Source organism: Ixodes scapularis, unplaced genomic scaffold, assembly GCF_016920785.2.
Source record: "Ixodes scapularis isolate PalLabHiFi unplaced genomic scaffold, ASM1692078v2 PGA_scaffold44__24_contigs__length_19508400, whole genome shotgun sequence".
In the NCBI taxonomy this organism is placed as follows: Eukaryota; Metazoa; Arthropoda; class Arachnida; order Ixodida; family Ixodidae; genus Ixodes; species Ixodes scapularis.
This window is the reverse complement of record NW_024609873.1, coordinates 2,799,074-2,812,739: the sequence shown is the minus strand read 5'-3', so window position 1 is coordinate 2,812,739 and position 13,666 is coordinate 2,799,074. Positions and strand designations below refer to the sequence as shown.

Below are 13,666 nucleotides of genomic sequence, written 5' to 3'. Positions count from 1 at the left end.
TACTCAGTCTTTTGCCATCACAGGTTAGTTCAAGTCACTGCAAAGTGCCAAGGGGAGTTTAAAGAAAATAAAAGATGGAGGTTTTTTAAATATCGACGCCCAATCTTGCCACATTTTGAGAAATCAGCCGAATTTCCGCGTTGATAACAAAAATATGTTTAAGGGTGGGCATATTATCTTTATATATTCGTAAAGAATATTTAAATACTGTGACGAAGATGAGATCTACGGTGCGTTGTGGAAAAACACGGAGGCTGAGGGAAGACGAGGAGGAAGAGGTTCGTTCGGGCAGAGCGCGCGACTAGCTGGATTCCCAACGGCCTTTCTCTCAACCTAGCTACCACACTGTAAATAATAAACCCCCATCAGTTTGTAACATCGTTTCCTTACAATTGGTGGAGGTGCGGGTTTCCCCAACTATCCGGACTTCACTCGTAAGTGTTCCTGCATCCTACACCACTGAAATCGATGCGACGCCAACCGGTATCACGCCAAGGAGCCTCGGACGAGGCAGCGCAGGACACCACTCCTGGCCAGGCACCTACTGTTGCAAGTGCAACCACTATCCTATGCGCGGGAGCCCTCCGTCAGCGGGACCCAAAGCTCTTCAGCGGAATCGGTGACGATGACATTGAGGACTGGTTGGAGTCAGTTGAAAGGGTGAGCCTCCACAACAAATGAGATGACACCGTGAAGCTCAATAACGTAATTTTTTATTTGACCGGCGTTGCAAAACTATGGTATACCAACCATGAGTCAGAGCTGGTGACCTGGCCCCAGTTCAAAGCAAAGATCCAGGAAGTATTTGGGAAGCCTGCCCAGCGGAAGCTCGTCGCGAAGAGGACATTGGCATCACGCACCCAACTGCACGATGAAAGCTTCGTTAGCTACATCGAAGATGTCCTGAAGTTGTGCAAGCGCGTTGACACCCGCATGACCGAAGATGAAAAACTGAAGAACATCATGAAAGTCATTGCCGAAGATGCTTTCCAGATCCTTGTCGTCAAAGCGCCAACGACTGTCTCTGAAGTCATCGACATCTGCCAGAACTTCTCGGAGCTGCGCCTTCAGCGTTTGCCAGCCAAACGCAAACTGGAACCTTCCGCAGAGCTGGCCAGCCTGACAACTGCAATCGAAGGCTCCGTCGACAAATGGGCCGAACTCCGATCCGTCATTCAAGAGATCGTACGTGACGAAGTGGCTCGCCAATTAGGAAAGCCTTCGACCCCTCCGGAGTCCTTTATCTCGCCTTCGATCAGAGCGCTAATTGAGGATCAAGTCAAAGCCGCGATTCCTTGCGCCGTTATGCCGCCGGCCGCGTCACCGCCGCTAGTGCCTCAGGTGCCAACGTATGCCGAGATGCTAACACGCCCGATACCTGCTCGGGTCTTCCAACCACAGCCGCCATTTTCTCCTCCTCGCTGGCAAGCACGCAGGGCTGACCAATGGAGGACGCCAGAAAATCGTCCCATTTGCTTTTCATGTGGCTATGTTGGGCATATCGCCCGTTTTTGTCGCCGTGAAAACTCTGAGAGTTACGCTGCCCCACTGCAAGCGCAGTATCGACCATCTTTCGGTTCTGGTCGACGCAGTGATCAGTATTCCCACCAAGATTACACTGGACCACAACCACGGCAAAGGCAAGGCAGATCTCCATCTCCCAGGCGGCGTTCGCTGTCTCCCCTGCGACCACGCACTGCATCGCCCATTGCAGAGGGAAACTGCTAGGAACAGTTCCAGAGGCGAGAGCTGTAAATCCTTTCACATCTTTAAGTCCTCGTCCAGTTACCCGAAATATGATAGATATAGTTATTGATGGTTTGCGCACTCAAGCATTAATTGACACCGGTGCGGCAGTGTCAGTTCTTCGGGCTGACCTTTGTCGTAAGTTGAAGAAAGTCACAACCCCGTTTTCTGGTCGCCCCTTTAAAGCTGTTGGAGCACAAAATGTTGTCCCGACCGGTGTCTGTACAGCACGTGTTGTCATTCAAGAAGTGTGTTACTGTGTCCAATTACTGGTGTTGTCTTCCTGCTCTCACGACGTCATTCTTGGGTGGGACTTTTTAAAAGCAACAAGCGCTGTTATCGACTGTGGACGTGCAGAAGTAGATTTCGCTCAAATCCACCTTCCCGACGACAACATTGCTGTGCACACGATCAAATTATCCCTCCTTGATGAGACAACCTCCTTGATGAGATGATTAGGTGTGGTCAGTAGGGGGGCAGTAGAGTTTAAGGCGGTTGACATGGGCCGTTTCACGAGAACGTCGGCGGCGATCGGCAGGTGGGGAGAGAGGCTCAATTTCGTAGTTTACAGGTGAGGTCTGACGAAGCACGCGATATGGGCCTGTGTAGTTTGATAACAGTTTCTCGGAGAGACCGGGTTGGCGTTGTGGAATTCACAAAAGGACGAGATCGCCGGGTGTGAAAGAAGTTGGGTGTGATGTATCACCGTGACGGCTTTTTTGCTGTCCTTGCAGGTGTGTAGTGCGTGCTCGTGCAAGCTGGCGGCATTGTTCAGCATGATTTCTGATTTCGGTGACTGGAAGGCATTCAGAAGGATCGGGTGAATAGGGTAACAAGCGATCTAACATTGAAGAGACCTGCCTCCCGTAAAGAAGGAAAAATGGTGAAAATTGAGTAGTGCTTTGAACGGCGGTATTGTAGGCGAAGGTTACGAACGGAAGAACCTTGTCCCAATTACGATGATCAGGGGAAATGTACATGGCGAGCATATTGGCAAGTGTTCGGTTGAAGCGCTCGGTCATGCCGTTGGTCTGCGGATGATATGGTGATGTTGTTCGATGGACGACACTGCAAGCTCGCAAGACCTCTTGGATGATTTTAGAGAGAAACACAGTTCCGCGGTCGCTGAGGAGTTCTTTCGGGGCACCATGCCGGAGAACAACCTGGTTCAAGAGAAAGTTGGCCACATTTTCCGCTGTGTCGGTAGGCAAAGCAGCGCAGTTTCAACATAACGCGTTAGGTGATCAATGGCGACGATGATCCAGCGATTTTCAGAGGAGGAGTGAGGAAGTGGGCCAAAAAGATCTATTCCGACACGGTCGAATGGTCGTTCTGGGCACGGAATGGGTTGAAGCAGGCCTTGAGATGAATATAAAGGCCGCTTACGGCGTTGGCATGGGAGGCATGATTTCAAAAACTTTTGGACGCTTCCATAAAGCCCTGGCCAGTAGTACCGTGAGCGTACCCGATTGTAGGTCTTGAGTAGACCTCCGTGACCACATGTTAGGTCGTTGTGGAGGCATTCTAAAACCTCACGTCGCAAGTGACGGGGAATGGTAAGAAACCAATGGCAGCCTTCGGGCGAATAGTTGCGCCGGTAGAGAAGGCCATTTCGAATGCGAAAATGCTTGGACTGTCTTTGTAGTGAGCGGTTTGGGGAAGACGCAGGGTCTCTGACATTTTGATATGTTTTGTGAAGTATTATGAAAGACGGTTTATTTGCAAAAAAATTGTGAATATGTCTCTAAAACGCGTTTTTGTGCCATGTTTGATATTTTTGTTTGCATTGAAATATTTTATGGATATTTTTAATTTTTTATGTATGTGTTGTATAACCTTTGTAAAGCCTTTTAAAAAAGTTATGGTGCCGTGAAAGGTTCGATAAGGAAATGACGACTGCGCAAAGTAGCATTGTGAAATCTTCTCAATTTCCACGCCTCAAGCTTCTCTATTTTATATCTCAGCGAATACAATTGTTACGGCGTTCATATCTAGCTGAATGTTCCTCCCAAAAACATGGCTTTCATATATATTTTTAACAAAAATATCTAAAATATGACTCGGACCATCATTGCATGAATTGACGTGGAATCACCCATTGCTGACAAACAAGTCTGTATTAAATGCGGGAAGGGAAACGAGGGTAAAGCTTTAACTGTTTTCTTTTTACAGAACAAGGCAAAGATTCTAAAACAACAGCAAACTAAGCTGATATTTGAGTGTGCTCAAGAATGAATGCCAAAGGTGCTTAAGCTAAGTAGTAGATGTACGCAGTTGATTTTTGTGTTTGCCTCTGCATTGTAAATTGGAAGATATGTATCAGCAGAAGACGCGTGTCCTTTTGAAAATGTCTTTTATTAGGGCAAAAATAGGTTTTCATACACAACCGAAGAGTTCGCAACACCATTTAATGCGAGGCCTGAACGGTTACATCATCTTAGCAACGTCAACGAAAATGTTTGTAGCCGCAGACCGATAAATTTAGGTTTAGATACGTATGCGTCAGTTTCAGCCTCAAACACGCAACATTGTTGATATGTACCTTTCTTGATGACAACTGCACCGACGTGAGAGAGCCCACGTCGTCGAACACTTGCACACATATCTTGACTATAGTATAACAAGATTTCTTGCTTGAAGTGAAGATCATCTCGCTACGACTAGCTACGACCACCCACCGCAGCGATGCAGGCGTCGAAGGGGCGCAACGCAGTCAGTCGCCGTCACCCGACGCTGCTCGTTTGGCATTCACGGCTTTCCGCCCAGGTGCTTCGTTTGTACTTGGCACCGAGTGTTATTTTCTGTGCTTGTGTGTGTGCTCAGTGGCTAGATATGGGCCTCAAGAGCAGTTCTTCAGGCTCAATAGCGTTCGCCGAAGAACTTCTGAAGAAAATGCCACCCAGGAAAAAAAGCACGAAGACGCAACGCACCAGCTTGGTGGACTATGCACTGGGCGCGGAAATCGGGCCCTGCGGATTATACACCAAATGCAAACTATCTAAACAAAACAAAAACATTTTTAGGCTCAAATTGGTTTCTGCGGACTATACGCCTGGACACTGGTGCCTGTTATTATGCATTGTATATTCACTGCTGTTTGTTGTGGCTTGAGACTGCCTTCCTGTAATGATGCAGAGGGGTCCACTGAACCTTGAAATAAAGATATTTAAGCACATCTAGATGCAATGCCCCTTGAAGCCAGATGGTCAAGGAAAAGGTGTGCCATTACCTAATTTGCCAACAGCACACCAATGGTCACGATCAAAACTCACCTAGTCAATGGACAGTTTTTCACCACAGTATTTATTGCCGTGTAATCACCAATTTGGTCCATTAAAAATCTTGAGGCTGTAGCCTATAGCACATCCATTCTGGATCTGCAAAGCTTATGCTGTAGACATGCATCATCACATGAGCATGTTTCTTATCAACCTTAGACGTAAAACGCTAGTTATGCAACGGAATTCTCATATCCTCATATTTTTAGCAAATAGAATGGTCCCACCTGTCACACTTTTTGCTTTGGAAGTAAACCAATTCACAATACTATCAGTGGCATACATCGTGCCAAGCATTAGTGCCGCATGTGGCACAAAAATGTCCTAACTAGGGAAGCAAACGTAATCGATCGTGTTGATTAAAGCACTTCAGCACTTTTTTCTTCTGTGTAGCGTGCTGCGCATGCTCTTTCTGGATGTTCGTGGTCGATCGCGCACAAATAGACTAGTTGAAAGTTTGCGCTTGTCCGTATCTACTCGCTTGTGATTGTCCCTTGTGTCGCGCAAAAACCTCTAGACTGCCTCGCTCTACCTTCTTGAGTTGCAACGGACTATAGTTCGTATACCTTTGGGTTTGAGTACGACCGACTTCGGCACTACGACTCCTTGCGTTCCACTGCGCGTTGCACGGAGTTTGGTTGCCATGGCAACATCCTCGTCGTGAGCAGTCATAAGCGGTCGTAACGGAGTCGGTCACGCTCAAACGCAAATCTTTGAATAAGCCTTCACTCGTTCTGCATTTTTCGGTGAATTTTGGACTCACGCCGATGGATGGTTGGATAAGGCTTAACCCTTTAAATCGGGCGGTGCCTTGCGCCACCTAGCCAAAGCTTCTAATTCCATTGAACTAATCTACAATCAACTTCGTAATCTCACGGAGAAGCGTTCTCTGCCGCCACATCGCGGTCGGATCTCCCGAGTCCTCTTTTCTGGCTTCGGTCCAAATTCCCTCTTCCAGTTTTCTTTTTTTTTTTTTTTTTCCTTTGAGGGTGGGGGGAACGGCGGCACGTTGGCATAGAGGAGCAAAGGGGGGAGGGGGAGGGGGGGAGCGAGAGAGGGAGAGGGGACAAGTGCGTAGTGGGAGCAGCAACCGGTGCTGAGTACGATCTGCGCCGTTTACACCTCCCCGTTCTCTTTCTCCTCGATCATGGCTATCAGCTTTTTGGTTATTACACGATGGCGTGCTCTGCGTGTTTCTTTCTGTCGTTTCCCTCTCGCGGGCTTCCTTCCCCTCTGCGAACGGCAGCGCCCGCGTGCGGTCGGTCGATTGGAAGCTGGGCGACCTTGGCAGGCGGCATTTCTGCGTCCCCCCCCATTCACCGCTGGCCGTGGTGCCTGGCTCGCGCGAATGGAAGCGAGCGCCCCCGCGCGTCGTTGTGCGCTTTTTCTGGGTGGAGACGCGCCACATCGCAGCGCCGGGTTTCGGCCAAATCGCGATAGCATTTTAGAAATCCTTTATGTATCTATATTTCTGTATTGCGATACCATTTTTTTCAAATGTATTTTGTAATTGTGTATTGAAAGGCTTTTTCGGGTGTATTCCAAGTGTTGCGATTCTCTTAGAACCTACGTATTTCGTTAATATTTTCATGGAATCGTTGACGAAAGAAGGTGAAGACCAACTTTCATCTCGGGCGTTTTGCCTCTGACGTACACGAGCCTCTTGTACGCAAAATGTTACGTGTGTTTCTTCGGACTTCCGGTGGTCGATTGTTCGTGTAGATTCCATTGTTCCAGGCACTTTCGGCGCGCCTGACGGATAGGAAATACAGGTTCATCGAACTTCATTCAATGGTGACGTTATGAGGTCAATCTGAAAGGGGCGCCCGGATTGGTCACAATTCCGGCGATTTCTCGACGTTATTTTGGAGGACACACAACTGATTTAAGAGTGCCTGTGATTTCGCTAAAAAATATTTTTTTTAATAGATATCTAAAAAAAATTAAAAAAAAAAAACGCAGTCGAGCCATTGCGAGATAAAAAAAAAAGAAAAAAAAGGAAAGCAGTTTTGCTTCCTTTATTGCAACGCAAAATGCGAGATGTTAATCTTGCAGTAACTTTATTTCGAACGAGAAGACGTCGATGTCAAAATTCTAACTGCATCTTGCAAAAACAGCTTATTTGCTTATATATATATATATATATATATTTATATATTTAATCACATTGTACTAGATTATGCTTATTAAGCATTGTAGGTTGTGCTTCTTTTTTCTTTTTTTGCTTTGTTTTTTGTATAAATTACCGGGTAGATGAAAAGAGTTCTACGCAGTGTGAGAGCACCTAATTAATATAGTGGTTTTCTTTCTAGAACCATATCTGTTTCCTTGCCTGCTTTTCTGTTCCTCCTAAAGGTATTCCTATTTCCAAATATTTTTCCATTTTTCAAATGTATTTCTGATACGTATCGCGATACATTTTTTATAAATGTATTTCACTATCAGTATCTTAGCTGTCCTTGCCATGTATCCCAGTATTTGTATTTCCAAATAGCTTTCAAGGTATTTCTGGCCAACCCTGCTCAGCGCTACGACATCGTTTTCTGCCTGTTGTTTTGAGTATAGGATAAAATGCGGTCAAGAAGTCCCCGCGCTAAATTTTCTCAATTAACATGGAACACACAACACCTAGACAAGGCCGTAGCGCTCTGCTCGTGACGTCGCAAAGGAAGGCCATCGGGGCGCGCGTCGAAGCGAAGGCAACGCGCGTGGATCGACCGTCGTAAGGCGCCTTTCGTCACATACGCGTCTTATTAGCTAAAATGAACGCTGCACATAGCAACGGGTATAGAAAACATTTTATTACACGAGCAAAATATTACACCGCTAAATAATCGGTACGAAATGGCACGAGGTATGCGTAAGACGTCTATAGAAAAATGTGATTGTTTTAAGTCGAAAACATTGAGTCATGCAATTATTGTTGTAGGAATGCATATTTTATACAGAAATACTTCGACAAAATGGCGAGACACGCAGTGATTTGGAAACAGCAAAACAGAAGAGTTAAAAATTAGCTAGACGTACACTCTAAGAAAACGTCGAGCCCGCGGGGATTAACGACAGCATATGGTCCCTTGATCTTGCATTTGCACCCCTAAGAGACCATCCGGTCCGATCTAGGTACCGTGTGCAAAGCGTGGGGACTATCTGCGTTCGACTGGGACTATCTGAAAGGTGAACGGGAGTATCAGCAGCAGTTAGACTCGCCACGCCACGGTGCTTTTCCATCCCTTAGTCCCTGAAACTATGGCACCATAGCCCTAATTTTGCATTGCCCAGCCGAACTCGATCGTCCGAAGTGTTCACCAAACTTCGTAGAAAGCTTTGAAAATTCCAATTCCTTAAATGTGCAACGATCATTGACGCTTGCCTTCGCGCTACGTGTGAATGCTTGATGTATATATGAACCGTATATGAGTGATTCCTCCAAGCGACGCGACGAAGCAACGCGACAGGGCCCGCTATCGATCGGCCCGTCGAAACCGCATGCAAGCAACGCACGTCGCGATGAGCAGCAGCGACGGGCGAAGTTTTCATGAAGTCCTTTTCTCTACTGCTAAGGAAACAAGTGGAAATACTTTTCGAGACCTTGGATTTTTTCGAACTAGATGGCTTCCAAGAGGCGAGTCAGCTGCTCAGAGAGCACACAGCTCGCTCTCCAAGCTTTTGCTACGCTTGCGCAACGCGACCGCCGCTGCGACGTTTCTGTGCCGCCGTGCGAGTCGTTCCCGCGCCGCCGTGCGTCGGGTCTTTCAAAGCAGGAGCGAGTTTGTGACTCCGTGTGCCTGTCTATATCGGAGGTTTCTTGACCGTTTCTGGAGCGTTTCATACGACCCCAACGTCGTGTTCAAGTTCAAGCTACTTCTACGGCCTACTGTCTCTAGAGCTGTGTGTAAAGGTTGCCAATGTTCGTGGGAAATTTTCATGCCTCAGTGAAACGAGTCAGCTTGTCTAGCATTCTTGAACAAATACTTCATCAACACGATCTCGAAATCATAATTCTCTTATGCTGTATCGTTGCTGAAAGGACATCACTCTATCATATTGTAGCAAAATAGTGTTGTGAGATTTCTACATGTTCTTGAAGATTCTGTGTGTGTATGATGGCGTTTCCGGGGCTCGTCACTTTGTCTTCCATTCAGCCCTGTGTGCCTCGTCTCAGGAGAACATTAGATAAATTTTTACAAGCATGCCACGCGTCGACTTGTGCCACCTTTTCATACTTAGCAATATTTATATACTTCTGATGTTGCTATTATTATCTGCATAAGCCTCTTTCATGGGTGGTTAGCTAACGCTCATAACAAATGCTTGTTTACATCGCTCTATGCTTTGGAACTCAAGATCAAATCCCAACTACCGCTGGCCTGCCTTGGAAACAGTGTTTCAAGAACCTATACGTTTTTGACAAACCAACGTCAGGGTTCCTACTCGTAGCTCCTAATTCAGTGACTTCACAATTATCGATATGGCCTCGGCTGTTGCCATTGCCATCCTGCAAGCACAGGGCAGATAATAGGTTTCTGTCTTTGAACATAATAATCAAAATGGTGATAAGACATGTACATGTTTTCATATATCTCTAGCTTTTGTTTTTTTCTGTGAGCATCTTTGAACTCAATCACCTTTTAGTACCATGAGAAGGTGCAGTGATTGCTCTGCTCATCACGCACCACACACTGCTTCATTCACACAGACCCCTGACACTACCTCGGCTAAAGACTCGCTCAGCTGTTGACAGATTGTTAGTTCTAAAACAACGCTCATCCGCTCCACCTGCCTCCACCAGCTACAAATTGTCCTACTGCTCCTTTTTGAAGGGGACATATCGACTAGGGATGTCGCGAACCACCCTAGGTTCGATTTCGAAAGGTTTCGATATTTGCGAAGCGAACTAAGGTTCGATTTCGAAAAATTTCGATATTTTCGTACCGACCGAGGTTCGATTTCGAAAAATTCGCAACTTTTGACCACAGCGGAGTTTCGAATTCGAAAATTTCGAAGCTTTCACGGTTTCCAAAATTTCGAATTCGAATATTTCGAATATTTTTTGACTTCAGGTTCGATAAATCGAAGATCTCGAAATTCTTTGTAAAAAAAATTCGAAAACTTCGAACGCTTCGAATTTTTATAGACATGAAGTTCGAACAATTCGAAGATTTCGAATTTCTTTTTGCATAAAGTTCGAAAAGTTCGAAGGTTTCGATTCTCTTTTAACGCTAAATTTAAAAAAAAAAAAAAAAAAAAAAAAAAATTTGAGGATTTTGAATTTCTTTTTAATCCAAGTTTTCAAAGTTCGAAGTCCGATTTTCAAGTTTTTCCACAGTTTCAGTTTCAAATAACGTTTTCACGACTCACTGGTTTTCACGAAATCAAGTTTAGAAAAGTTAGGGTGTGATATCTAGATTCTGCGAAGTTGGTCAGGCAATTAAATGAGACGACGAGTGTCCCGGACGTGCTAGAATATTTGCCAGTGCAGAATTGTGACCGCCAGCCCCGGGGGGGGGGGGGGGGGGGGGGGCGGTCTTTAACCTGCATCACGCAGTAGTGATTGCACGAACACACTGTTTTACGAGACTCATCCAGTTCGAAACGGCCAGGGGCGAGCAGGAGGTTGAGGCTCAGAAAAACCTTGAAGCGACCTGGCAAACTACCTCGCCACCCCTTGCACGCTGGTAGTAATCCGATCCGGTGAAGTTTGTAATTGTCCTGGAGGTTTATTTTCTGGGACGGAGGAATCGCCTCGCAAAAAGCACAAAAGCCGACACAACTTGAGGTCGAGGAGCGTTCTACCATACAAGTGGCGTCGGAAGAGGAAAAACGGGGGGAAAGAGGGTAGCTGGGGGGGGGGGGGGGGGGGCGGTAGCCTCCTTCTCCCCCTTGCAGGTATTTCGAACTGTTAAAGAAAACAATACGGGGAAAGAGGGCGTGGTCGAGCTTATTTTAATCTGCAATTATTTATGCATATGTATAGCTACTGTCGCTCTTCACTGCATAAAAGGTTGCGTAGATGGTGCTCGTCACATGCTTAGTGGTTCGGAAGTCCAAAGCTGTCTTTTCGACCTAAACACCTGTGCCGATAGTAAAAAAAAAAAAAAAAAGAATAAGGGCGGGAATAAAAAGCAGGAGAAAAAAAAAACTATCCAGAATTCGTCGGAAGTGTTCTATTCTTGCATATTCAGAGGTTCAGAACTTCGAAACAAGTTTCTTTTACCAAAATGTGTACAAGCTAAAAGAAACACGTCCCAGGAACGTGAAGCGAAAAAAAAAAAAAGTTTTCTTTTAATCACGTGCTGAACTTGAACACTATTAGAAATCTTCTCCCATGAGTTCATTTATTCCTTAACGTGAAAAAACAATAAATATATTATTTCGTATTCTGCAGATGGCAATGATATGTACTGTCTGTGGTGTTAATTTAAATGCGATACCTCAAACAACTTAGACGAAAATAAATATCAGGTTTAGGTTATAATTGCATGCAGATACATGTTTGGACATTTCTTCGAAACTCACGTTGAATAACAATAATCACATCTTAAGACGGCACTTACCTAGGCTATACATAGATCATTCTTAAAAAAAGTATAACATATCTACCATAAATAGCTCCGGCTGCAGCGTGCTTCAAATCTGGCACAAACGATAATCGTCAAAAACCCGTCGTCCTTCCTCGCCCCTTCGGGGATTTATTTCTTTAAACCTAAGCATGCCAGAACATTGAAATAAACGACATTGTCTTTCGTAAGGAACGCAGCACCGCGTGTAAAAGTTCGAGAAAAAAAAATTACGAATGTACCCCACTACTTGAAATCAAATAAAAACCGTCCGCCGGTCTTTCGAAGTTCGACGAACGTCGAACTTTTACCCTAAAAGTTTGAAGTTCGTCGAACTTCTGACTTTTCAGAATCCGAAAGTTCGAAACTTTTCGAATTCTCTTGATAAATAAGTTCGAAAGTTCGAAATTCATCGAATTTTTTGGTCTGTCAAGTTCGAAAGTTCGACAAGCATCGAACCTTGCAGCACAATAAGTTCGAAAGTTCGAAAAAGATCGAATTTTTTAGCGTAATAAGTTTGACGGTTCGAAAAGCGTCGAACTTCTTAGCCTAACAAGTTTGAAAATTCGACCTCCGTCGAATTTTACGATATAGACAATTCGAAAAATCTAAATCTTTCGAACCTTTCGAACCGCTTGATTCTATCATCGAAACTTCGATTCGAAAAAAGTTCGCGGCATCCCTAATATCGACAAATCCCGGACCACATATTACTTGCCCCCCCCTCCCCCCCCCCCCCCCTCGCAACCGAGCCGTTTACGACCATGTCGCTGCTTTGCAGTATAATGGGTGCAGTACCTGGCTCCATCGCAAGTGCGAACTACTCTCGATGCAGTCCTACATGCATCTCACGTTGACATCTGAAGTGTGGTACTGTGGTATCTGTCATTTTCCGGCATTCGACGATGCCGTGTTTTCAACACCATTCAGTGCTGCATCCGAACCTACCCCTCCAGTGGCTCTCAGCACATGGAAAAAATGAAAAAGAGCCTCCATCTGATTTCCCAACCTCAGATCTGTCAAGAACAAAAAGCCCGAGTTCTGTGTACTCACTGAGTTCCATCCTGAAACAATACTTGCAATATGTGGGACTTTGCTGGGCAACTCTATCTACGGCAGTCGGCTCGTCAATCTTGCTTGGTTTACTGTCTACAAACAAGACTGTAACGGATCTGGCAGTGGAGTTATCGTCGCCGTACCATTCTCAATTAATTCCTCTAGAAGACACGACCTGGATGGAGACCAACTTGAGGCCATTTTTGTGGACCTCCACTCCAAAGAGTACATTTCGATGTCGCATACCTGCCCCCCAGCACAAAGTCAAAAAGCTGCAGTTTGCTGCAGTCAGCACGTCCTCTGCCGCCCCCTCAAAAAAAGTACTCGAACGCGCTGGTGGCTGGACACTTCAATGCCCACATTAACTGGTCAGACACAAGTACACCTGTGCCCTCTGAGCCATCAGACTCTCTCCCACTTAGTCTGCAGGGGTACACTCGGACTTATCCAAGTATGAAACGAACCAAGTTACAGCACCAGCAACAGCTACACTTTCTTTCTTGATCTAATGTTTTTTGCTAACCTCACACTCATCTCAAATTGTTTTACAGAACCCAGCCTCATGGGCTCTTACTACAAAGCAGTTATAATGGACACAACACCAGCTGCCTAGATTCAGACCCCGTACCAGACGCCTCCACCACTTCGCAAAACTCAATACTAAATGCCTCAATGCGCTTATACACCTCGCCCCTTAGAGCATGATATTCTAAGATAACCCCACAGACTCCTATGACACATGGCTAGACTTCATGCACATCATTGCAGCCAAATGCATCCCCATTATAGTGTCAAAAACAAACCCCGGGTCCCATGGATCCCAAAAACAAATACTGATCGAAGCTCGAATAAAATGTCAACTGCTTGTGCAGGCAAAGAAAAACAAACTACCACGCTACACTTGAGGCAGTGCACACCCTCCAGAGACACTTGGAGATACGCATAAGACAGTCGCACTGGGACTATGCTTTGATCAGCACTGTGATCAGCTAACTCTCACTGCCAGTGATCTGTTTCGAAGCCTAA

At 45.6% G+C, this 13,666-nt stretch overlaps 1 pseudogene; it reads left to right on the top strand.

Moving 5' to 3' along the window:
• Nucleotides 1-468: 468 nt before the first annotated feature.
• LOC121837489 lies at nucleotides 469-13,253 on the top strand (annotated as a pseudogene).
• Nucleotides 13,254-13,666: the final 413 nt, after the last annotated feature.